The following is a 24,605-nucleotide window of genomic DNA, read 5'->3' on the forward strand; positions in this document are numbered from 1 at the left end:
ATCAAAATACTTGCTGGGAAGGAATATTGGTGTGATCCTGTGGTGATTCTTTTATTCTTAATGAACCAAATACGCCTTAATTCCATCATTACTAAAGTAAAAAGAAAAAGGGGGAAATTAGTTTGGAATAAATCACTTCAGGCCCACAGCACAATTCGATTTGGATTCATTCAGGTGTGTGTTTATTTTAATAGCCGATCTGAAGGCATGTGAGGTGCCACAGCTGACCAGAATCTAAACAGAAAAGCATAGAACTTCCAATTAAGCACACATGCAGCATGGAATAATAATCAAGTTAGGCTCCCTAGAATGCTAAATTCCAGAAAACCTTCAGCTCTTAGGTTGTCATCTCCACAACAGCACAGATCTTTTATTTTGTTTCTAAGAAGGGCTTTTAAAATTCTAAAATACAAATTCTAAAGTAGCAGCCTAAAAGGCAGATTCAAAGATGGGTGTTATTTGACAATCTATGTTCTCTCCTTTCCAAAATATTCCTGTAGGTTTGTTCAAGATTTTTTTTTTCCCAAGAGAAAGCACACTGTTGTCCCCAAAAGTTGTCCAGAAGCAGGGCAAGAGAGTTTGTCCTTAGGGAAAGGGCAATTCCCAGAACTGTAACAGTGGGCAATGCTTGGATGGTTGCCAGTCAGTCATGATCTGGACTCGCTCGAATACCTGCATAGGTCATCTGTGGAAGAGAAATCTCCACTCCCTTCACAAGGGCTGAGGACTGTGCATGATGAGCAGTGACAAAGGAAAGAAAAATGTGTAGTTAGATAGGCATGTGAAAGGGGTAAAGTCTGGCAGGAATCTGTGTGGCTTGAGGAAGTCCCGAGGGCTGACTGTTTGGCCCTGCGCCAGGTCTGGTTTTTTTTTTTTTTTTTTTTTTAGAGTGCAGAGGCGCCTCGATGGCTTTTCTGTCTACCAAGAGTGGAGAGCCCCAGACCGATGCACAGGGTAGTTGGTCTTCCCGGCAGAGGCAGTGGTGACAGCAGAGGCTCCACTCCTCCCTTCATTCCTCCCTTTCCCACTCCGCCTGGCCCCGCCCCTCATTCCCCACCCCGACTAGCCCCGCCCCTTATTTCATAACTCCGCCCCAACCCGGTCCTGTAGCTTATCACCTCCCTTCCCGTCCTCTGCTGCCTGCTAGCTCCCGCTGGACTCGGCAGTTGTGGGAGCGCGCAGGCGCGGCGGGCAACTCTCAGAGCGCTGAGTAGCGGAGAGGGACGCGCGGTAAGTGTGGCAGGAGCTCGGGGCTCCTCCTGGGTAACTTGGTCCCAGGCGAGCGTCCCAGGAGGGATCGGGGTGCATGGGGGTGATTTCAGTCCAGCAAAGAGAAACTAACTAGACGTGAGGCAGCACTGGTGGTGACGTTGCCTAAGGGTGTCCGGCCAGGACCGCGTGGGGAACCGAGTGCTTGTGGAGAGTGGGCGAGGGTGTGTATAAGGAGAAAAATTGGAGAAGGGCTCCAGAGGTTGGGAGTCCACACACGGGGTTGGCAGGATCGGGAAGCTGGCCAAGGGCGCTGGAGAGTGTCCCAGCTTCAAGTTCAGTCCCCCTGCTTGGTGCCCCTGAGCAGCGTCCCAGACACATCCCTTCCCCCTCACTGCCTTCTCGGGGTGCATAGTTGCCAGAAACCTTCACCATCGCTGGGGAGAGGATTTAGAGGTGGGCTGTTGGCCCGGGCTCGTGCCAAGGAGGGCGTAGCTTTCGTGTGACTTTCCTTTACCCCGCCCCCGGAATGTGTCCCTCTTCTGGTCCATTGTGCTCGTGGACGTTTTAACAAAGGCTATGACTGTTTCGCAGGCAGTGGCGGGTGACAGCGGGGGCGGGTGTGTGTATGTGTTGGGGGCGGTGATTGAAAAGTCGGGATGCGGCCCTGGGGACGGGAGATCTAAGGGGTGCCTGGCGTGGGGGAAGTGGAAGGAAGGGAACAACCTTCCTGCTTCAGCTTTTTCCTTCTTCCTGGTCCGCTGATTTTGATCAGTGGTAGAACAACCTCAAGAGGGATACGACTGGATGTTAGTGTGCATGTTCAGGCTCTGGCTGCTGCAGCCTTTGCTTTTGTGATTGTGTTGTTCATATATTTTCTAGAGTCCCTTCAGGGAGAAAAGCGAAACTAATAGAATTTGAAAGGAGTAATTGAATGGGGGCGGTGAGGAGGTGGAGTGACAAAACTTACAACTAAAAAATTGCCTTTTAAAAGTTATAGTTTAAAGCCAGACTTAGAAAGATGTGAAGATGGGCAAGTCAGGGTAAGTAAGAACTTGGTTGGGGTACTGTTGATTGTTTCAAAGACAAGCATACTATAGGGGGTAGGGTGCTGCCAAGTACTTTGGCAGACTCTCTTTAGAACTTTTAAAAATTATATTAGGAAGGCTGGGGCTGTAGCTCAGTGGCAGAGCCCTTGCCTAGCATGTGTGAGGCACTGGGTTCGATCTTCAGTACCACGTTAAAAAAAATAAATTTAAAAAGGCATGCTGTCCATCTACAACTATAAAAAACATTTTTTAAAAATGATATTAGAAATACAAAACACTAGGGCAAATATTATGATGTTGGATATGGGTCCATAGGCTTTCATTTTCAATTTTAGAATCTTTTATGAAAGATGGTATATGTATTCCCAAGCATAAATATTGATATTTTTACTCATTTGTTTTAACTTAATACAACAAACTGATCTTCCTTTTCCTCCACCCCTTTCCCTTGATTGTGAATCCTGTTTTATAAACATTTACTTTCAGACTTGAAATATGTTTAAAGACAATTGCCCCACCTCAGGTATGAAGTAAATAAGATTTCTGCTCCTTTATTCTTGTAACTCTTTCTTCTGGTTTTTTTTTTTTCTGTTATTTTAAGAAACAGAAACAGTTGCTAAATTATCAAACTAGGGAGGTAGGAGTAAGTGATTCCTTGTCCCTTTTATGAGGAACTCCCGGAACTTCCCAAATGAACTCCCTGTGCAAACTCAGCCCAATTCACTTCTTGGACAAATTTGCCAACATACCAAGAATAAATTAAACATTCCCTTTTTCATTAAATTGATATCACTGACCTTATTTCTCTCTTGCTACTAGAACCTCAGGATTCTGTGTTACCCCAGTACACAATGCTACCTGGCATGTGGTGAGTGCCTAGTAGACTTATAGTTAAGTATTAATCAATGTTGTTAGAAAGATAGTAATTCATTCTGCATAAAGTTCATGTGATAATAAAATATTTAAAATGCTAAAATTGTTTTTAATATTTGAGTAACATTATTTGGAATATTGATGAGGAATAAGTACAGGATTATATTCCCATGTATTAGTCCTAGTTTATCCTTATAAAAGAAGTACAAAAACTGCAGATAAAGGGAAAATAGGGGATCAGAAAATGGCCAGATTTTTTTCTGAGGGGGTGCTGGGGATGGAACTCATGTCCTCATACTAGGCAAGCACTCTACCATTGAGCTGCACCTCCAGCCCCCAAGACCAATTTTTAAAAGGCTAATTTCTGATACTGAAACTGTGAAAAATCAACATGTGGCAAATTAACCATCTGTAGAAAACACAAATAGTGTGCTGCTGGAATTTAGGAGGTATTACAAACAATAAAGCTTGCCAGGTGGTATTCTCTGAAGCCTGATGTAACAAAAGAAATTGTAACCTGGTCAGTTGTGTTATACTTCCATATCTTAAGGTGGTTTGAGCCTTTAGTTAATGGATCTCTTTGAGTTGTAGTATTCCCTGATGGGTTTGGTCTGACCATTTCTGCCATCTTACCTTTGATATTCTCTTAATTCCACCAGCCTTACTGGCTTTCCATTCACCTCTGGTTCAAACAGAAATTAACTTCCCCCAGCTCCTCACCAGATCCACTCAATCTCATCATTCCCTCCCCCAGCTTTCATTTCATGAATGGATTTTCCATTTGGAGAGACTATCACAAGCAAATGATCACTCACTTTGTAAAATAATGTAATTGATTCTTTAGTCTAAAAATGAGTCCTGATTGACTACTTGGTTAGTCCAGGTTTCTGTGTGCACAGAATCTATTCTGGTCATTAGTAACTTCTGTTTTTCTTCCTTGATTTCACCTCTATCTACTTAAATGTAAAAGTGACTTAATTCTATTTCCATGACACCTCTTTAAATAACATTAACCATTTACCGCCCCCCCCCCCCGACTTCATGTTCAACGTTTTTTTTTTTTTAAATTTTATTATTTTGTGGGAGTGGGTGCCAGGGATTGAACTCAGGGGCACTCAACCACTGAGCCCCATCCTCAGCCCTATTTTTGTATTTTATTTAGAGAGAGGGACTCACTGAGTTGCTTAGCACTTCACTGAAGCCGGCTTTGAACTCATGAGCCTCCTGCCTTGGCTGGGATTACAGGTATAGAACACTGCACCTGGTCATGTTCAACATTTCTATTAATAAAACTTGAGACGCAGAGACATAAACAGATTCTATAATTTTTTTTTAAAGAGAGAGAATTTTTTTAATATTTTTTTTTAGTTTTTGGTGAACACAGCATCTTTATTTTATTTTTATGTGGTGCTGAGGATGGAAACCAGTGCCCCACGCATGCCAGGCAAGCGTGATACTGCTTGAGCCACATCCCCAGCCCCATAATTTTTTTTAAAGTTCTACATCTTCTGTGACTTATATACCCACCTATTAAAAAATATTACAAACCAAACCATTGCAAGCATATCTTCCTTCCTAAAACTTTCCTCACCTAGACTGATGTTACGCTTTGGATATGAGGTGTCCTCCAAAGGCTCCTGTGTTAATGCAGGACTATTCTGAGGTGAAAAGATTAGGTTATGAGAGCTGTAACCTAATCAGTCCAGCCTAGTTTGAATGGATTGAGTTGTAACTATATACAGGTGGGCCATGACTGGAGGACGTGGGTCACTGGGGATGTATCCTGGAAGGGTTTATCTTCCCTGCAGCCCCTTCGCCCTGCTCTCTGCTTCCTGGCTATCATGAGTGGAGGATAGAACATTGCCATGATGTTCTACCTCACCTTGAGCCCAGAGCAATGGAGCCATTCAACCATGGACTGAACCTCCAAACCATGAGCCAAAATAAACTTTTTTTCATCAAAGTTGTTGTTGTCAAGTATTTTGGTCACAGTAATGAAAAACTGACTAATATAACTCCCTCCTTGTATTAATTCTTTATTAGTTCATTTTACCAAGTCTTTGAGTTTTATGCAAAACTTTCTTTCTTACTATATGCTGAAGACAATACTATGGCAATCAAGGACATGGATATGGAAGGAAAACAAAATTTTAAACTTCTTAGTATCGGTTCCCTCATCTGTGAAAAATGATAATGATAATACTTACCTGATAGTGAGATCAGGTATTTTAATAGCTTATCTTAATGTTCTAAAATGGCAGCAATTTATTTGTATTTGCTATTTCTTGTGAGCTCCCATCATTTCAGTTATCAATTGACTTCAAAATGTGGATGTTTTGACACCTCACACCCTGTTCAAACTCCAGTTGTGTATTTGTGGTTTCCTTCCATATATCTCTGTCAAGTTGTTTATAGCACAGTGGTTGTCAAATTTTAGCATGCACTGTAATCACAAGAATGCTCAGATTTCTGGGTCCCACCCCCAGAGTTTATGATATAAGTCCTGAAAATTTCCATTTCTATCAAGTTTTCAAATAAAGGTGATGTTGCTAGCTTTGTGAAAGAAAATTGTTCATCTGCAAGGAACAAAATTAGCTGGCAGCCTCCAGCCTAGTGATATGGTAGGCATTGTAATGTCATAACACATTACTCATGTGTTTGTGGTAATGATGATATAAGCAAGCATACTGCACTGTCAGTTGTATAAAAATACAACACATACAATAATGTATGTATTACAATAAGGTATGTACATTAACACTTGCTAATGCTAATACATGAGTGTTACCAATTTATGTATTTACTATACTATAATTTTAGATCATCATTTTAAAGTATATTGCTTCTACTTATAAAAAATTACTGTAAAACACTATACCATTTACTCTAGCAGCAGCCTCATGCATCTTGTGTTTACTGTATCTCTCAAGTGCATCAAAAGGCCAAGAAGGATGATTGACCTATACCATCTAGGCTTATGTGAGTATACTCTAAGATGCTTGTCTAAAGACAATTGACAAAGAAGCATATCCCCATTGTTAAGTGGCATATGACTACACACATATACATACACACACATACACATATATATGAAGTCATATAGTGTTGTATTTTGGGGGGAGAAATAAAAAACAGGGCCAGTGAATTGGGGGAACACTTACCTGTGGGTGAATAAGGTGTGATCAGGGAAGACTTCACTATCAACAAAGGCCCATAAGAGATAAGAAAACTATTTATATAGAGAAAGAGCATTTTTGACAGAGAACATCAAGTGCAGATGTCACGAAGTGGGACCTTTTTGAGACCTTGCTAAGAACAGCAAAGTGATCTCTGCAACTAGAGTAGCATGGGGTGAATAATAACAGAGTCAGGTAAGCAAAAAGGAGTGTTGGAGAGTGGGAAAATCCTGTAGAGCTATTCAGCTCAATATTGGAAGACATTGTAAGGTGAGGATAGTTATTAGACTTTAAAGTCAAGAGTGATCTTACTAGATTTCTGTTTTATAGGGATTTTTTTTTCTGGGTGCTGTGTGGAGAGTACATTGAAAAATCACAAGAGAGGTCAATTAAAAGAGGGATTATGGTGGTTGGATTAAGGTAGTGTAATGCTGGAGGTGATGTTAAATGATCCGATTTCCTGATGATTTGGAAGTAGAATATAACAGAAGATGAGAGTCAAGGATGCTGCCAGTGAGTTTCAGCTGAGCACCTGCACCTGGGAGAATGGAGTAGCTCTTTAATGAAATATGAAAGATTGCACTACTTTTGTTGTTCTATAATATTATATTGACTATTAACTTCAGAATCATTTTTTTATACCCACAAAATAACTTGCTGAAATTTTCATTGGGATTGCATTGAATTTGTAGGTCAACTTGGAAAGAACTGACATCTTGAGACTATTGAGTATTCCTATCCATGAACATGGAATATCTTGCCATTTCATTTTCTGAAAGAAAAGATTAAAGATTAAATACTGGCCATGCTGAATTTGAGATGTTTGTTTCATAGCCAGGTAGAATTCATAAGTATGGGTAGTTCTATCTATTTTTATCTCTGGTAATATTCTTTGTTCTGAAGTCTGCTCTATCTGAAATTAATATAACTAATCTTGCTTTCTTTTAACTAGTGTTGGCATGGTACATCTATCCCCATCTCTTTAATTTCAGTGTTATGTGCTTTTAGAGTAAAAATGAGTTTCTTTTAATTGTATTTAGACTATTCACATGCAAAACAATTATTGATTTAGTTGAATTAACATCTACTGAACTTGTTATTGTTTTCTGTGTATTGCCCTTACTATTTTTGTCTTCCACACTTTTTATACCTCTTATGGGTTTAATTAAGCATTTTATATGTGCTATGGTTTGGATAAGTTTCCTCAAAGGTCCATGTGGTGAACTCTTGGCTCCCTGCAAGGTGGTATTGGGAGGTGACAGAACTTTTAAGAGATATGGTCTACTGGGAGGTCTTCAGATCATTATAGGCATGCCCTTGAAAGAGATGGTAGGACCCTGGCCCCTTCCTATCTCACTTTTACTCCCAGCCATGAGGGGAATAGCTTTGTCTTCCAAGCATTCCTGATGTAATGTGCTGCCTTGCCACAGGTCCCAAAGCAATGGAGCCAACCATGGGCTGAAACCTATGAAACTGTGAGTTAAAATAAATCTTTTCTCTTTAAAAGGTGATTATCTCAGGAATTTGCTGTAGTGATGGAAAGCTGACTAAAATTATGGTTTATTGTCTCTTCTTTTTTGGTATATCAAGTATGCTTTTAAAAAAAAAAACTTTAAAATTGTTGCTCTAGATTTTCCAACATACATTTGAATCCAATAAATTTTTAAAAACACTGTTCTCCCCCTGGGTAGTGCAAGTATCTTGTAATAAAATCTTCCTTAATGTTTTGAACAACCAATAAAAAAAATAAAAAAATAAAATAAAATCTTCCTAATTCCTCCCTCCCTCCCTCCCTCCCATTGCTTTGCTTTTCTTAAGACTTTAGCCATATAATTATTTCTAAATTATTAGTTAATTTTGCCTGTTTTATTAAATGAAAACATCCACATATCCACATTTTTTTTGCTCAATATTACATATATGAGATAATGTCAATTAGTTGTATGCTTCTCAAACATTGGTGTGCACCTGAATTCCCTGGAGGTTTGGGATGGGGCCTGAGATTCTACCTATCAATTTCCCATGTGATGCTGATGTTGCTCTTTCACAAATAATGTTTGTAGTAATATGGTTCTAGTTCATTCCACTTTCAATTGTTTAATATGCTCTGAATACTTCAGTTATTTACTGTACAGATATTCACCTAAGGTAGAAAAGACGTGGGAAACTGTCCTTTAGTTTTCCACAAAATTTTTTTCTTTCTAGGATTGGGAACTAAGAAGGAACAAATTATTTCATACTAACATGGGTATTGTCATCAGAATAGTAAATTAAAGATTTGAATAAAATAGTGATATGGTCCTAGAACATTTCTCACATTGCCTTTTTAGTTATAGGCAAGATTTTGCCAACTTTATTCTGTTCAGGTTATTCTGACATAAGGAAAAGTTAGAAAGGACTTATCAGGTACCCTGTGTGCAAGTGAGTATGTGCTCACTCGCATATGTATAGGAGTAACAGACAAGATGGAAAGCTTTTTTAAAAGGGCTTTTATAGGAAACAATAGCTCCTGTGTTTTGTTTTGATTCTTTTTCTTGTTGGGGCTTTGAAGACAAGCTCTTTCTATTGTAACATCTTTCCTATAATGGCAAAGTGATTTGGTTAGCCTGAAAACCTGGAGGACTATAGAAATGATATTATCATTGCAAGTTGACTTGTAGAGCCTCCTAAAGAAGTGAATTTAGGGCTGGGGTTGTAGCTCAGTGGCAGAGCACTTCCCTGGGACATGTGAGGCACTGTGTTCAATTCTTAGCACCACATAAAAATAAATAAAATAAAGATATTGTGTCCATCTACAACTAAAAAAAATATTTTTTTAAAAAAAGAAGTGAATTTATATGTTAAATTTAAATTAAGCATTTATTGAACACCTTTGGCATATAGGAGTGTGTGTGTGCAAGCGTGATCCTTTGTAAATACTTCTTAAAAATGTTATTGGGCCAGATGCAGTGGAGCATACCTGTAATCCCAGCAGCTAGGGAGGCTGAGATAGGAGGGTGGCAATTTTGAGACCAGTTTTAGCAGCTTAGTGAGGCCCTAAGCAATTAGGGAGACCCTGTCTCAAAATAAAAAATAGAAAGAGCTGGGGATGTAGCTCAGTGATAGAGCACCTCTGGGTTCAATCCCCAGTACCAAAAAACAAAAACAAACAACAACAACAACAAAAAGAATGTTATTGGTTATTGGGCATAATGGAGTGAGAATCAAAGAGTCATAGGGCTGGAGTAATCACAGTTCTTAAAAATGCTTATAGTTGCTTTGCTTTCTCCATTATTGTGGGGTAATAATTGACATAGTTATTTTCAAGCTCATTCAAATACTTGGTGATGAATTTTTGATAAAGCACATTATCTCTTCAAAGGCTTAGCAATTAAATGGACCAGAATTGAAATAACCATTTGAACTCTAGGCACATTTTTTTCAGTGCCTCAGAATGTAGAAGCTAGAATTTCTTTAGGAAAATGTGTTATATTTAAAATCTCTGACATGGAGTAAGCTCCCTGTATTCTGTTTTCTTTCCTCCTTTCAAAACTGTCTCAGAAGATGTGGGTTATTTTTTTGGAGTCCTAGTTAACCACATGCCTCCTTTTTCAGTGACAAAGCCTTGTTATTTAAAGCACTTTATGTTCTGTGAATCATTTCCAGCCTCTCTCTGGTGTGCCTATTCTTTGTGATTTGGTTTCTAGTGTTATGCATTCCAATTTTATAAAAAAAAAAAAACTATATAAGTAACTTGCCACAATAATCTATTCTGACATGTTTGCTTCAGGGAGAAAGCAGAAAAAGTCAGGAACATAAGCCCAGTTTTAAAATTTGCTGTTGCTGCAAAAAAAAAAAAAAAAAAAAAAAAAAAACAGTTAATGGGATATATTTCAAGTTTCTTTTCCTATATTAGTATTACTTATGGGACTAGAATATTTATTTTGTTAAGAATATATTTACTTTCATATGTAATTTTATCCTGCTTCAAAATCCCTTGGATTTATCAAGAAAATATTATAGAAGTGAAAAATGAGAGAAATATCTTCATTAGGTTTTTAAGCAGAGTCTGAAAATACAAATATTTTTGTTGTATTAATATGAAGAGTATTGTAAAAATAACTATTCTTTGAACTTTAAACTTTAAAATGCAAATGGTAGATACTCATATTTATTATTAGCATTTTCTTTATTTCATTCTCTAAATTATGAATGTTCACCAACATTTATAAAATTTACCTTTGAAGTTTTGAATAGTGTATTCCTATTACTGTTGTCCTAGTTTGAGGGTTTCTTACATCTTTCCTAACACTTTAGCCATATCTTTTTAAGTGGTCTCCCCAGTCATTTGTTCCCTGCTCTTAATCCAGATCTGCCTATCCACAGGTATTGAAAACCTTCTAAACAAGGCGTGGTGGTGCACACCTATAATCCCAGCAGTTTGGAAGGTTGAGGCAGGAGGATCATGAGTTCAAAGCCAGCTTCAGCAAAAGCGAAGTGTTAAGCAACTCAATGAGACCCTGTCTCTAAATAAAATACAAGATAGGTCTGGCAATGTGGCTCGGTGGTCGAGTGTCCCTGAGTTCAATCCCCAGTCCAAAAAAAAAAAAAAAAAAAGAAAGAAAGAAAGAAAAGAAAAGAAAACCTCTTCCTGGGGCTTGTAGCTCAGTGGTAGAGCACTTGCCTAGCATGTGTGAGGTGCTGGGTTTGATCAGCAGCAGCACATAAAAATAAATAAATAAAATAAAATAAAGGTTCCTGGAAAGCCCCATTTACCCCTATAGACAGAACTATTCACTCAGTCAAAAGCTGTGTGTACCTAACTTTTCTGAGTTGTATAGGCCTAACCATTCTTCTGATTTTCTATTTGAATTCCTCATTTGCATTTCAATTATTAGCCTTTTGACTGGTGCTAATTCTCTGTCAGCATCTCAGGCCTACTAGTCAGAGGCCTGCATCCCACCACCAGGAATCTCAGTGCTAAATATCCCTAGAATCCTTGCCACTAGAGCGCGTGGATCCTACTCTACCTTAACTGGACTTAAGAGGAAAAGGTTATCAGAATCTTCAGTGAACCAGGAAGGAGCCTGTAGAAAATCCTGTGTAGAATGGGATTTTCTTTTTTCCTCTGGGACCCAAACCCACTCTCCTGACAGCCCTGTCGTTCTCAGAAATATAGTGATAGTTCATTATTTGGAAGATTGCTCAAACTATTTTTTCTTCTTATCTCTTAAAAAACTCCTTCCCATATGGATTATCATCTTTATTCATAACAATAACCACAATCACAGTAACCTCTCTATGTTGTACTAGATATTTTCATGACTTTGTATTACCCTCTAGAGTATATGACTTTATCCCCACTTTGTAGTGGGAACACTGAAGTTTAAAGAGTTTTAAGTTTCCAAGGTCACTTTGTGGGTATACGGTAGAGCTGGAATTCCAGTCCAGGTTTCTCTGATAATGAAAGGTGGGAACTTTTTTCAGGAGGCCCCCATGCATGAAGCTTGCTTTGAGGACTTTGTCTTCCTATCCTCACTTTCACATGGCAAGCACACAGTAGAACTCTTTAGTTTAGGAAGAGAAAATGTATATTGAGCATTTACATATGCATTTCAACCATCTAGTGTTATGATCTAGTAGGGGTTAGTGCTAATGAATGGGTAAGTGATCAGATGAGAGGATATTAGTCAAATTAGTTAGAATCGTAACTTCCCTGGGCTTACACAGTGGCAGGCTTATGATAGACATTCAAAAGTATTAATTGAACTGATGACATTATCTACTCAAATATTATTGAATTAATGATATTATCCACTATACCTTTCTGTTAAAATTGATGATGATAATATAAGTATTTGAGTCACAGCTCCAATTTTCTGATGAAAAAAAACTAGTTGTAATGGATGTTTTTTTCCTTTGGATCCCTCAAAATGTCCTTGATATCATATGTTGAACCCTACTTCATATGATGACGCATACTTCAAAAAGAAGGCTTTTGTTACCTGTGTGTTACTTGACCTCTCACTCCCTAAAATTTCTTCTTTGACTTCTGCCCTTTCCCTGGACAACATCATCATTTCCTATGACTTCAGACTCATTCTGCACACAGAAAATCCCCATATCTATATCCAGTCAGAATTTTTTTCTAGAAGATTCAGGAATATATACATGACTGCCTACCTCAAACTAAAATATCTAAAACAGCTTCTCCCCTGCCTACTGCCCAATCTGTATTATCTGCTTTTTTCTCCTTTGTTTCTCATATTGTTAAATGGGAAGAAAGCTCTGAATTCAGACCTCTGGATAAGAAGCACCCTGGGAAAAAGTGGCCCCATGGAGTTCCCTTCTCCAGTCTTGGAAAAATCCCAGGCCTGGTCCTTGAGTTAAGGTCCCTAAATTAAGGGGCTAATGGTAATCTCCATCACCCCTCCAAAGAAGTTTCTGCCTTTAAGTGTTTTTCTTGCTGGTTAACCTTCTACTCTTCCTTGCTGATACAAGTAGGGATGGGAAGAGAGGAAGCCTTCTTTCTCATTATCTCCTTTTCTTGAGCATAATGTGTGAGAAAACACACTCTGATTATCATTTACACAGGTCTCATTCCAGGCTTATGTCTAAAATGCAGATCTTGGGATTAAAATCATCTTATTTTTCATCTGATATTTAACATTCAATTGACTACAATAATCACATGAATTTATAAATTACTATGAGATTTTATTCTCTGTTGTAGGATTAGTACATCTCATTGTCTGGCTGTAGTCCTTAATTAGTAAAGACAATTATAGTCTCTCAACCATTGAGGTTTCACATCCACAAAACTCTCTCAAGGTTTGTGTGGACTTTTTCCTGTTGTCCATTTCTTTCCTAGCTGGATAATAGGCCACAGTTGTTTTGCAAATTCTTTTTTCTGTTACTTCCAGCTCTCAGCAGAGAGCCTGCCCACTGACACAGTATAGTTAACTCTTAACCTATTTCTCTGGATCATGGTTTATCTTTCTTGTGCTATAGTTATTGGACTTCAACTGATGGTGGTATTTAAAAAAAAAATTGTAGTCGTAGATGGGCAGAATGCCTTTATTTTGTTTGTTTATTTTTATGTGGTGCTGAGGATTGAACCCAGTGCCTCATGCATGCTAGGCAAGTGCTCTGCCACTGAGCTACAGCCCCTGCCCAATGATTTTTTTTTTGTGGGGGCAGTACTGGGGATTGAACTCAGGGGCACTCTTCCACTGAGCCACATCCACAGTCCTAGTTGTATTTTATTTAAAGACAGGGTCTCACTGAGTTGCTTAGCGCCTCACTGTTGCTGAGGCTGGCTTTGAATTCATGATCCTCCTGCCTCAGCCTCCTGAGCGGCTGGGATGGTGGTGCTTTTTCCATTACATTATTTCAATGGCTTGTGGTTTTGCCTCTGGGTTTTTTTGTTTTTTTTTTTAAATCACACACTGGGCAGGATTGATTTGTCTAAAACTGTATACAAATTGTTTCCAAACAGCCTTAATTAAGTCAGATGTTGTCTCTGTATAATGTTGACAAAAATATCTTTTTTTTTTTTGGTGCTGGGGATTGAACTCAGGGCCCTGTGCATGTGAGGCAAGCACTCTACCAACTGAGCTATATCCCCAGCCCATTCTTTTTTTTTAATATTTATTTTTTTTTGTTATAGGTGGACACAATATCTTTATTTTATATTTATGTGGTGCTGAGGATCGAACCTAGTTTATTACCCATGCTAGGCGAGCACTCTACCTCTGAGCCACAACCCTAGCTCCAACAAAAATATCTTAAGTGTTTCCTTTTTACATTTAGTCATACTAAATAGAACTTTATAAGGGTCATTGCATTTTTTTATCCTAAAAAATATTTAAAATAACTCCTTATGTAGTATTGTTGAAAGCTATGAATTTTATTAAGATAGCCAAAACTTAGCTTTGTTGGCATAGGTAAATCTTAGTTGCTATATGAATTACCCATCATCTGTCTGTCTGTATCTGTACTAAAAGAAATGTGATTCAAACTTATTTTGCTGGAGGACTAAGACAAAGTATCTCAGAGAGCTCTGATCTGAGCTTATTTTACAGCCTCAGGTTCTGGCAGTGGCTTGGTAGATGTTTCTGATTATCGAGCAACGGTTGTTTAAGAACCATAGCCTTCGATTTGACCTCACTATGTTTGACCAGAAGCAACGGCATTAATTCCAGGGAGTATTACCGGACCTTAAAAGTATCCTTCTGTGGGATTAAGAGTGAGTGGATAGGGAAGATAGCTGCTTCAAGTGCTTTCTTCACTGTTCACAACACATAGCTCCCAAAAATAGGTCCCCTGATTCAAGGGTGCTTGTATATGGAGTGACTAATTGCATTAGACTTTATGGGAGGTGACAGAGGATGTTCTATTAAAAACTTCACACTGGCCCTACTTCACTATCACTTCCTTTTAACTAATTCAGGGCTTAGCTAAAACAGTGTCCCTTCTTAGTAAGTGCTTAAAAAGTCTTGGAATCAAATATCATTCTACTACTCCTGGTTCACAGAAAAGCAGAAAAGTTCAGTATAATGTAGAGAAGCTTCATCGAGTAGCACCTTGACATACATTCAAGACTTCGTAAAGGTCACTGGGCCAATGCCTGACTATACTCTGACCCAAATCATAGCAAAGTATCCTGTAATTCTTGCTGGAGCAAGGAAGATAAGAAGCCTGTGAGCTTCTGTGAGGCACTGGCTCTTCCCTATCTTACAGAAAACTGCCATATGGCCATTTCTCACTCATCTTCTAGTTTGAGTGCAGGATTTTCCACCTCATATCCTGTGAGAGTACAACTACATGTTTCTCTGTAAGTCTGTAAATTTAGTTTAGTTTAGCAATGGCTATTCAAGAGCAGCATGACCCATTGCTGGGGCCATCTGTCATTTGGCTCCTATAGTTTGGTGTCATCATATGAGACTAGGGACTCGGGGAACTGATACCATGCTGATTTTGCTTTTGCTATCTATGTATGTAATAAATTGTCTCCTTACCAGCCAAACTGATGGAAATTTGGCAAGCAAACCTAACAGCTGCAATAGTAATACATGTAGCCTTGTTAGTCACCAGGTTGCTTCTTTGAGAATGTTTATGTGACATAGTAGGGGACTCTCACTTGCCAAACACACAGCTGGCAAGTGTGCCATGAGATATTCTTGGAGTCTTGTACTTGTCTCTGGGCAGAATGGAGCCCCCACTTTAGCAGGCAGATAGAGGCCAGGGCTTTCTATTTAAATTACTCTGGATTGCTTTTCTCATATTGTTAGACCGAGGCAAATACCAAGACCCCCCTCATAAAGAAAGTCTTATGTACATAATTGGAAGGGTCACGCCAATTCTGAAGCTGCCCCTTCACATTCACTCACCTGAGTATGGTAGGAAAGGAAGCATAATTTAAATATGTGGCTGCCTTCTGCTCATAAATCGTGTGGTCTCTCCAGTCTATAATGTTTCAGGTTCCAAAGGAACTAAATCATATAAGTATCTCTAAAACATTCCTATTCTGACATTACATCTGGAAATAGGAGGAAATATGAAACAATTTCAAAATTATACATCTTTAAAAAAGTTTCTTCAATACTTGTTGGTTTTACCGCTTCGAAGTTTCCTTCTAAAAACTATGTTAACTATATTTTATAGATTTTTTTTTTTTTTTGGTACCAGGAATTGAACTCAGGGACGCTCAACCACTGAGCCACATCCCCAGCCCTATTTTGTGTTTTATTTAGAGACGGGGTCTCACTGAGTTGCTTAGCGCCTCATTGTTGCTGAGGCTGGCTTTGAATTCATCATCCTCCTGTCTCAGCCTCCCTAGCCGCTGGGATTACAGGTGTGCACCACTGTGCCTAGTTTATTTTACAGATTTTTGATGCTGTATTTTCATTACCATTTAGTTGAAATTTTTATCTAATTTCTCATAATTTATTCTTCAATCCAGTGGTTGTTTTGAGTTGTGTTGTTTATTTTCCAAATATGTAGAGTTTTCCTGGGTTTTGTATTGATATTTCTGAGGAAGAAGTTAACACAGCAGGTCTGGTTGCAAACTCCTTCGGTGTCAAGGGAACTTGGAACTATGACTGACTCTTAGCCAATCCCTAGGAATGTGGCCTTCAGGTTGTTTTTTATGCTAATGGTTGACCTTTTATGTACACCTGGAGCAATGGACTGTGCTCTGGGTACCTGTTTTTAGAATTGCTTTGAAGCAGTTTGATGATGTGTTTGGTTTCTGAGTGTCCCTTATCATGACTGGTCACCTAGCAGGATATACATATATGGTCAGCCTCTGTGAAATCCATGAATGCTGAGATTCGAATGTCTTTCTGCTCTTCCCTAGGTAGACATATTCTACACATGTCCTTGTATTTTGCTAGTAGAGAAAAAGCACCTATAAAAAACGTTTTGCTGGCTGGATGCTACCAAATTGTCTTAGTCATTTTTCAGTCGCTCGAAGACTACATACTAGGAAATTTATAAAGTAAAAACAAATGTTTATTAGCTTACAGTTCTGGAGGCTGGGAAGTCCAGGGTCAAGGGATCAGATCTGATGAGGGTACTTTTTTTTTCCCCTAGTGGTGACTCTCTGCAGAGTCCTAAGGCAATGCAGAGAGTCCCAAGGCAACCATGTGGGGAGAGGGACACATAGGACCCACTCTCAAAATGAGATAAATCATTAACCCAATAACCTGTTAATTCATTAATAAGCACAGTGCCTTACCTTTTAATACCTCACAATCAAGATTAAATTTTACCATGAGTTTTCATGGAAATTTTACCATTGCATAACTTTTTCCTGCTGCTTTTACTTTAGTCTTTGCTATAATAAATTATAGTGTTGAGTATAACCTTTTATTGAGCCCTAATCATTATCATTGAACTTGTTAATGGTCCTATGTACCCCCCCCCACCAACTGTATTCTATTTTAATTCTGTTGTGGTCAGAGTATATACATTGTATGATTTCAGGGTTTTTTTTTTTTTTTTAATTTTGAGAATTGCTTTATGATATAGAATATGGTCTTTTCTGGTACGTGCATCATGTGCCCTGGAAAGAATGTGTATTCAGCCATTATTGAGTGTATTGTTCTGTAAGTATCAATTAGGTCAAAGTAGCTGATAGTGTTCACATCTTCTATGTCTTTGTATTTTTTCCTAGTTCAATCAGTTGCTAAGACAGGAGTGTTAAAATACTCAATTATGGTTATGGAATTGTCTATTTCTCCATTCAATTCTGTCAGTTCTTGTTTCATAACTCTGTTATGGGATGCATAAATATTTGACATGAAGCCTTCCTATTGAATTGACTCTTTTTTTCATTATGAAGCATCTTTCTTTACCTCTGATAATACATTTGGTTTTACATTTGTATTCTGATATTAATGGCCATTCCAAACTTTTGCTCACACTTTTCAAGGTAGGTCTTTTTCATTCATTTACTTTTAAACTGTGTATTCATATTTAAGATGACTGTCTTATAGACATTCTATAGTTTCTTAGTTCTGTTTTTTTTAACCCTCTTACAACCTACTTTTGAATTGGAGTCTAACCCAGCAATATCAAATGTAATTATCAATATGGATGAGCCTAGGCCTCACATTCTATTTTTTTTTAAATTTTCTACACATCTCCTATTTTTTCTTCATCTCTCCCTCTTTGTGTGTTTGTATGCTAGAATAAGTTTTCTTTATACTCCATTAGAATAAAAATTCAGCAGAATGCAGTGGCACACACTGTAATCCCAAGTAGTTAGTAGGCTGAGGTGGGAGGATTGCAAGTTCAAGTCCAGCCTGGGTAATACACACACACACACACACACACACACACACACACACACATACACACACAGAATAAGACTTGTTTTTCTATTGATATTTTAGCCTTTTTTTGGCACTATTTTTATAGTGGATTTCCTGGAGATTACAATATATATCCATAACTTTCCCCAGTCCATTGAATTAGTTAATAATGTGCTACTTTAAGTAAAATATGGAAGTCTTGCAAACTTATAGGCCCATGCCCATCCTTTCGTTAAAATTGTTATATGTAAAACACATCCCCCCACATATACCCTATAAGACTCTGTTATCATTTTAGTTTTAACAGCTCTTTGGTGTATAAGAAATACATAAGAGCTGGGTCCGTGGTGCATGCCTGTAATCCCAGCAGCTCGGGAGGCTGAGGCAGGAGGATCACAAGTTCAAAGCCAGCCTCAGCAAAAGTGAGGTGCTAAGCAACTCAGTGAAAATGAAAAAAAAATATATAAAACTAGGGCTGGGGATGTGGCTCAGTGGAAGAGTGCCCCTGAGTTCAATCCCTGGTACCCACCCCACCTCACCCCCCAAGAAAAAAGAAAGAAGAAAAAAAAAAGATCTCTTTCATTTACCATTTCTAATGTTCTTTTTCATTTTTGAGTATCCTAATTCCATTTGGTACCATTTCTCATCTATCTAAATGACTTCTAGCATTTCTTACAGTGTAGGCAGGGCAATGACAAATGCTTTTAGTTTTCTTTCATGTGAAAATATCTTAATTCTTTTTTGTGGTGCTGGGATTGAACCTAGGGCCTTATACATGGTAGGCAGGCTCTCTACCATTAGATGTGAACATATCTATTTCACTTTAATTCTTCAGTGATATTTTTGCTGGATATAGAATTCTATGTTAACATTTCTTTCTTTACCTCAAAGCATCAAAGATGTTATTCCAGTATTGTAATTTCTGGCATCCATGATTTCTTCTTTATTTTTTTATTTTTCATTTTTGTTTTTGTTTGAGAAAAAGAAAAAAAAAAGGTTTATTGCTTTGCTAGCAAAGGAGAAACACAAGGGGACTCCGTGTCCCAAAGTCTATGATTCTGCCCATCAGCAGGAAGGGGTTTTTAAAGAGGTGCCTCAGAGGCTACATTCCACATGTTCTCTGTCAGGAGTTGTGATTCATTTGTTAATTTGGGAGACCGTCATTTCTGAGCTCTTCTGGTAATATCCCCGAGAAAGTCTGGATTACTTGTTCCTATGGTGGGTGTGTGCTCAAGGACAGATAAATCTGCCTAGAATGCAGAAGAAAGGTTATCCTATTTCCCTTGAGATTATGGAGGGGGAGAGATTAGGGAGGAGCAGGGAGAGAAGAAGAGAAAGAAACATGTCCATTTAAAAAATAAGTGACAAGGCAAAGCAGCAAGAGTTATATTCAAAGCATAAAGTAGACCACTGTTACATTTCCCTCACTGTCTTTCTACATTCCATATCTATGGAAAAATGGGTGATGACATTTTCAAATTGCTTCCTGCTGAAAGGGGGCAAAGTTGGGGGAAGTAACCCAAAGTCCTTGTTCTCTATCAGATGAGGTGTGGACCATTAAGGGCATTCAGCATCAGAGCAGTCCAGAGGTCCACAGTGGCAGATGGCAGGTGACTGGACAAGGCATACATAGGGCAGGGATCATGCAAATGGCCAAAGTTGTCTAACTTTCAGGAGTTCAGTTTCTTTCTTCTTAAAGTGGACCATGATGGAGCAACCTACATGTTCAAGGAGAGAAGGCAGGAGTTTTCCAAAGCAAAGGAGCTTCATCAGCTGCTGGGATGGTCCCTCAGTTCCTCCTTTTACTCACAGGTGTAGCTCCTCTGGTTCAACTGGAGGCAAACCCACCTTCTCCTAACTTTCCTGCAGTTGACTCTCAACAAGTTTGACAGCATCATGAATCTTCAGCATAGAAGTGGGATTCCTTGGAGGGCCAGGCCTGCGCAAGAGAGCTGGAGTGGGAGCTGCCCTCGGGTCCCTTCTGGGTCACCAAATTTGTTGTTGAGCTTGATCCTTGTCCCTGATGCCAATCCAATAACGAGGACATGGTTTTGAGAAAAAGGAAAAAGAAGTTGTATTGCTTTTCTAGCAAAGGAGAAATAACAGGGCACTCTGTCCCAATAGCTGTGATTCTTTCTTCTTTTTAATCAACAAATTAAAATTATATATGTATATGTATACATATATACACATACATATATTCATGGTATAGAACATGTTTTTAAAAAGATGTATATTGTCTAATGGCTAAATTGACCTAATTAACATGCATTACCTCACATACTTATTTTTAAAAATTTTTTGGTGTGGTATGGTGAGAATACTTAAAATCTATTCTCAGTGATTTTCAAATATACAATATATAATTTTTAATTATAGTCATCATGTCTTACAAAACATCTCTTGATGCTGGGTGTGGTGGCACAAACCTGTAATCCCAATAACTCAGAAGCTTGAAGCAGATGGATCACAAGTTCAAGGCCAGTCTCACAACTAAGTATTGCAATGTCTCAAAAAATAAAAAAGGAATGGGAATGGGAATGAAGCTTAGTGGGAGAGCACCCCAAGTTTCAATCCCCAGTATTGCAAAAACAAAAACAAAAGGAAAAACAAAAATGTCTAGAATTGGTTCTGCTTGTCTGGATTTTTTATCCTTTGACCAACATCTCCCCAATCCTCCCTTACTCAGGCCCTAGTAACTATTATTACCCTTTGCTTCTATGAGTTTAATGTTTTTAGATTCTATGTATAAGTGAGATTTTGTAATATTTGTCTTTCTCTGTCTTATTTCACTTACCTATAATAACCTCTAGATTCATCCATATTGTTACAAATGACAGGAAATCCTGTCACTTTAAAGGCTGAGTAGTGTGCGTAATTTTGTATGTATACATACATTTTCTTTGTTCATTTATCCACTGATGGACACTTGGGTTGATTCCATATCTTGGCTATTGTGAATAATACCGGACCAAAATGAGAGTATAGATATCTCTCTGATACACTGATTTCATTTCCTTTGGATATATATCCAGTAGTGGGATTGCAGGATCATATAGTAGTTCTATTTTAAAATTTTTGAGGAACTTTCAGACTGCTTTCCAAAATGGCTATAAATTTACATTCCCACCAACACTTTACAAGGATTCTCTTTTCTCTACATCCTTGACAACACTTGTTGTCCTTTGTCTTTTTGACAATAGCTATTCACCAAGTTTGAGGTGACCTCTAATTGTGATTTCAATTTGTATTTCCCTATGATCACTGATGCTGAACATTTTTTCATAAACCTGTGTGTCTTCTTTTGAGAAATGTCTATTCATTTCATTTGTTCATTTTAAAATCAGGTTGTTTTCTTGCTGTTCAGTTGTTCGAGGCACTTACATACTTAGGCTACTAACCCCTTATCAGAGATATGGCTTACAAATATTTTCTCCTTTTCCACGGCTTTTCTCTTCACTGTTGATTAATTCCTTGGCTGCATAGAAGCTTTTTAGTTTGAGACAATCAATATTGAGACAATATTTTCCCTTTTGTCTCCCATCCTGTTGGTGTCATATCCAAAAAATTGCTCAGACCAATGTCATGAAGCTTTCTCCCTCTGTTTTTTTTTTTTTTTTCCTAGAAGCTTTGTTGTTTCAGGTCTTGTTATGCTCGAATTCGGGACCCCCAAAAGACAACCAGAGACCCAAGATCGGTGTAAACAGCAAAGAGGTGTTTATTGCAAGCTAGCTCGGTCCTCCACATGCACACAGCAACTGGTGATGCTGAGAGGCCCCAAGCCCAGGGTTTGCAGCAGTTTTATACATTCTTTGGGGAAGGCAGGGACCCCCACATACATCATAGCATCTCTTAGCAAATCATCACACACCGCGGGAAAATCAAATAACAACTCTAAAACATGATTAGCACATTCACTGGCGGGAACAAGTTGGGTAGGAGTGATTGGTTACTACAAGAGGGGGATTCATTTGAACTGATTGGTTTAAGCCAAGAGGGGGTTCGTGCTGAACTACGTGGTTTCCCAACACCATAAACTACTGGGAGGGTCATCTGGCATCCCAGGTATTTCCCTGTCTCATGCTGATTGGTGGCTGCTAGGGGATTGGTATGGGTCTCCACCTAGCCTGACTGAGTCAGGGACACCTGGCGCAGCAGATCTCTCCTGTTATTTGTAGATAAAACCACTTAGCAGGGTGGGAATGTGCCTAGGAGTGCTCTGTGGGTCTTTCCAAGGACATAGATCATGTCCCTTCCTTGGACAGGCTTTGCTCTGAGGTAGAGGCTGGTTTTTTGGTCTTACCTTTAAGTCTCTAATCCATTTTCAGTTGACTTTATTTGTATTGTGAGGTAAAGGTCCAATTGTATTCTTCTGCATGTGGATATCCAGTTTTCATATACCATTTGTTGAAGAGACTGGCCGAATTTTCCCATTGTCTATTCTTGGCACCTGTGGAGAAAATCAATTTACTATAATGCCTGGGTTTATATCTGAGTTCTCTGTTCTGTTTCATTGGTCCATATGTCTGTTGGTGTGACTGAACTATGCTGTTTTGTTTGCTTTGTTTTAGCAGCTGGTTTTCGTAGCTGGACTTGAACAGCTAAATGTTATTTGTGCAGCAGCTCTTGTCTTTTTCTCAGATCTTTTGGTTTTGGATGAGGCACCAAATGTCTGTTGGGCATAAACATGGTTCAGAGTTTAGTCAGAGATGAATCGATAGGGCTTAAGATTCTACTCTTTTTTTTTTCTTCTTTTTAATAATCATGATTTCCTGGACTCTTTTAATCTAGTTTTCCTGGCCTGAATGACTGGGTTTTTCATGGGTGTCCATTTCTGCTTGAATGCCTTTTGACTCTACCATGTCCCTTCCACCAAGTAAGCACACATATTCCATCTGTGTGTTTCTGCTTCTTCATTCACTGGTACCTTCTTCAGGGTGGGCAACTCTAGTCTCAGTTCAGCATTATTCTTTTGTTTTCTATCTGTTCTTCACAAGCTTGGTTGAGGATTCAGTTGTAGATGTGGGTAGACAGTTTGGGAATTCCCTGTCTGGCTCTTTCCTCTGGTCCTCCCACACACTCTTCAGCATTTTCCAACTTAACTTTTCTGGTTCTCTGTGCCAGAAAAATGAGGGTTTTTTCCATGTATCATCCCTCTTCCACTAGCTGCTCTTCACCACAAGGGCTTCACTTAGCCCAGGCTTAATGCCAAGATGATGAAAACTTAATTTGTATAGCTCCCTGTCTGCATTCCTCCTTGCAATTGTGGGTTCCTCATCAGAGTTTCTATGCTTCTGTTTACTGTCCAGTACATTAAGTTCATTTCTTTTTCTATTATATCCAGATTTTGTAATTGTTTTCCATGTGTGCTGAGGATGGAGGAGATCCTACAGGTTCTGAGTTCATCATTACCTAGAAGTGGAAATATTTCCCTGAGGACAAACAAACAAAAAACTTACTTCTCCTTTACTAAATAATCTCTTAGAAACCACTATCAGTGACTGTCAGTAAAGTGGCATCTTGTGATGTCCTAACCTTTTGTTGTCCATGAAACAGGAAGTAGGGGAGGGAGAAATTTGGGAGATAAGCAGAACCCTTTGGAGGTTATGAGCAATTTACATAATTCCAGGGCCTTAAATTGTGTTAAAATTTGAATAACTTTTTATAGAATCTGAGGATATTTAAAAAATATATATATTTCTGGCTGTTTTGAACCAAATGCTCGCTTCTTTTACTGTGCTTACCACAATGCCTACCATGAAGTTGGATATTAAATAAATGTTAGTTGAGTTCATTAGTTTGGAGTCACCATAAGAAATTACTCAGTATTCATAAATTAGCTAAATGTTAACATTTTGATCATCTCAGAAGATGATTAGTTAAAAATTATTTTTATGTTTTTCTTCTTATATTCATGTAGATATGCAGTCAACATTTCAAGTCATTTTAAGTAAAAGATTCATCTGTCATATAATTTGCTATATAGTGCTATATAAGTGAAATGTTTTAGGAGAGGTCCCTGTAATGTTTCCTACTTCAGTCTAACTCATTTATTGAAGGACTATAGGGAATAGTGAGCTAATTAATTAAATAAAGTTCCCTATTTCGTAGTTTCTGCCTCTTACAACAGCCAAAGTAAATGAGAATGTTAACAGGAATACCTTAAAGATACATATAGAAATTAGGAGGTTTCTAGAAATTATCATGGAATCAAGAGTATAGAATAGCAAAGAGTAAGTTTTTTTCTGATATTGGAGTTAAAGTGTTCTGGAGACAAATAATGTATAAAATTCTTTAAAATATAACTTGCAACATTTTCGACTTTTGACTCATCCTCTTGTTAATGCACATGTAGGAGATTATGTGGAGTCTTAATATCATTATGGTAAAGTACAGGCCTTACAATAGGAGCTGGTCAGTATTGAATGGGAATGAGATCAAAGTAACCTCACTAAAATTAGAGTTTTGGCTTTGACTTGTCAGGTTGAATATTGTAAAAG

General features: G+C 38.3%; 1 protein-coding gene across 2 annotated transcripts in view; it reads left to right on the top strand.

Annotated features, from left to right (window-relative positions):
• Nucleotides 1-1,112: 1,112 nt before the first annotated feature.
• The window catches only part of PRRG1 (proline rich and Gla domain 1), a 101,211-nt gene continuing 77,718 nt past the window's right edge, over nucleotides 1,113-24,605 (top strand). The window contains exons 1-2 of one of the 2 annotated variants that reach the window (XM_081276745.1): nucleotides 1,177-1,230; nucleotides 3,078-3,126. The gene's annotated coding sequence lies outside the window, so the exon portion shown is untranslated. Of the gene's footprint in view, nucleotides 1,231-3,077; nucleotides 3,127-24,605 lie in introns of both variants that reach the window. The other variant, XM_081276744.1, reaches the window with a different exon arrangement.

This window comes from Spermophilus citellus, assembly GCF_964194105.1.
Source record: "Spermophilus citellus genome assembly, chromosome: X".
NCBI classification, from domain to species: Eukaryota; Metazoa; Chordata; class Mammalia; order Rodentia; family Sciuridae; genus Spermophilus; species Spermophilus citellus.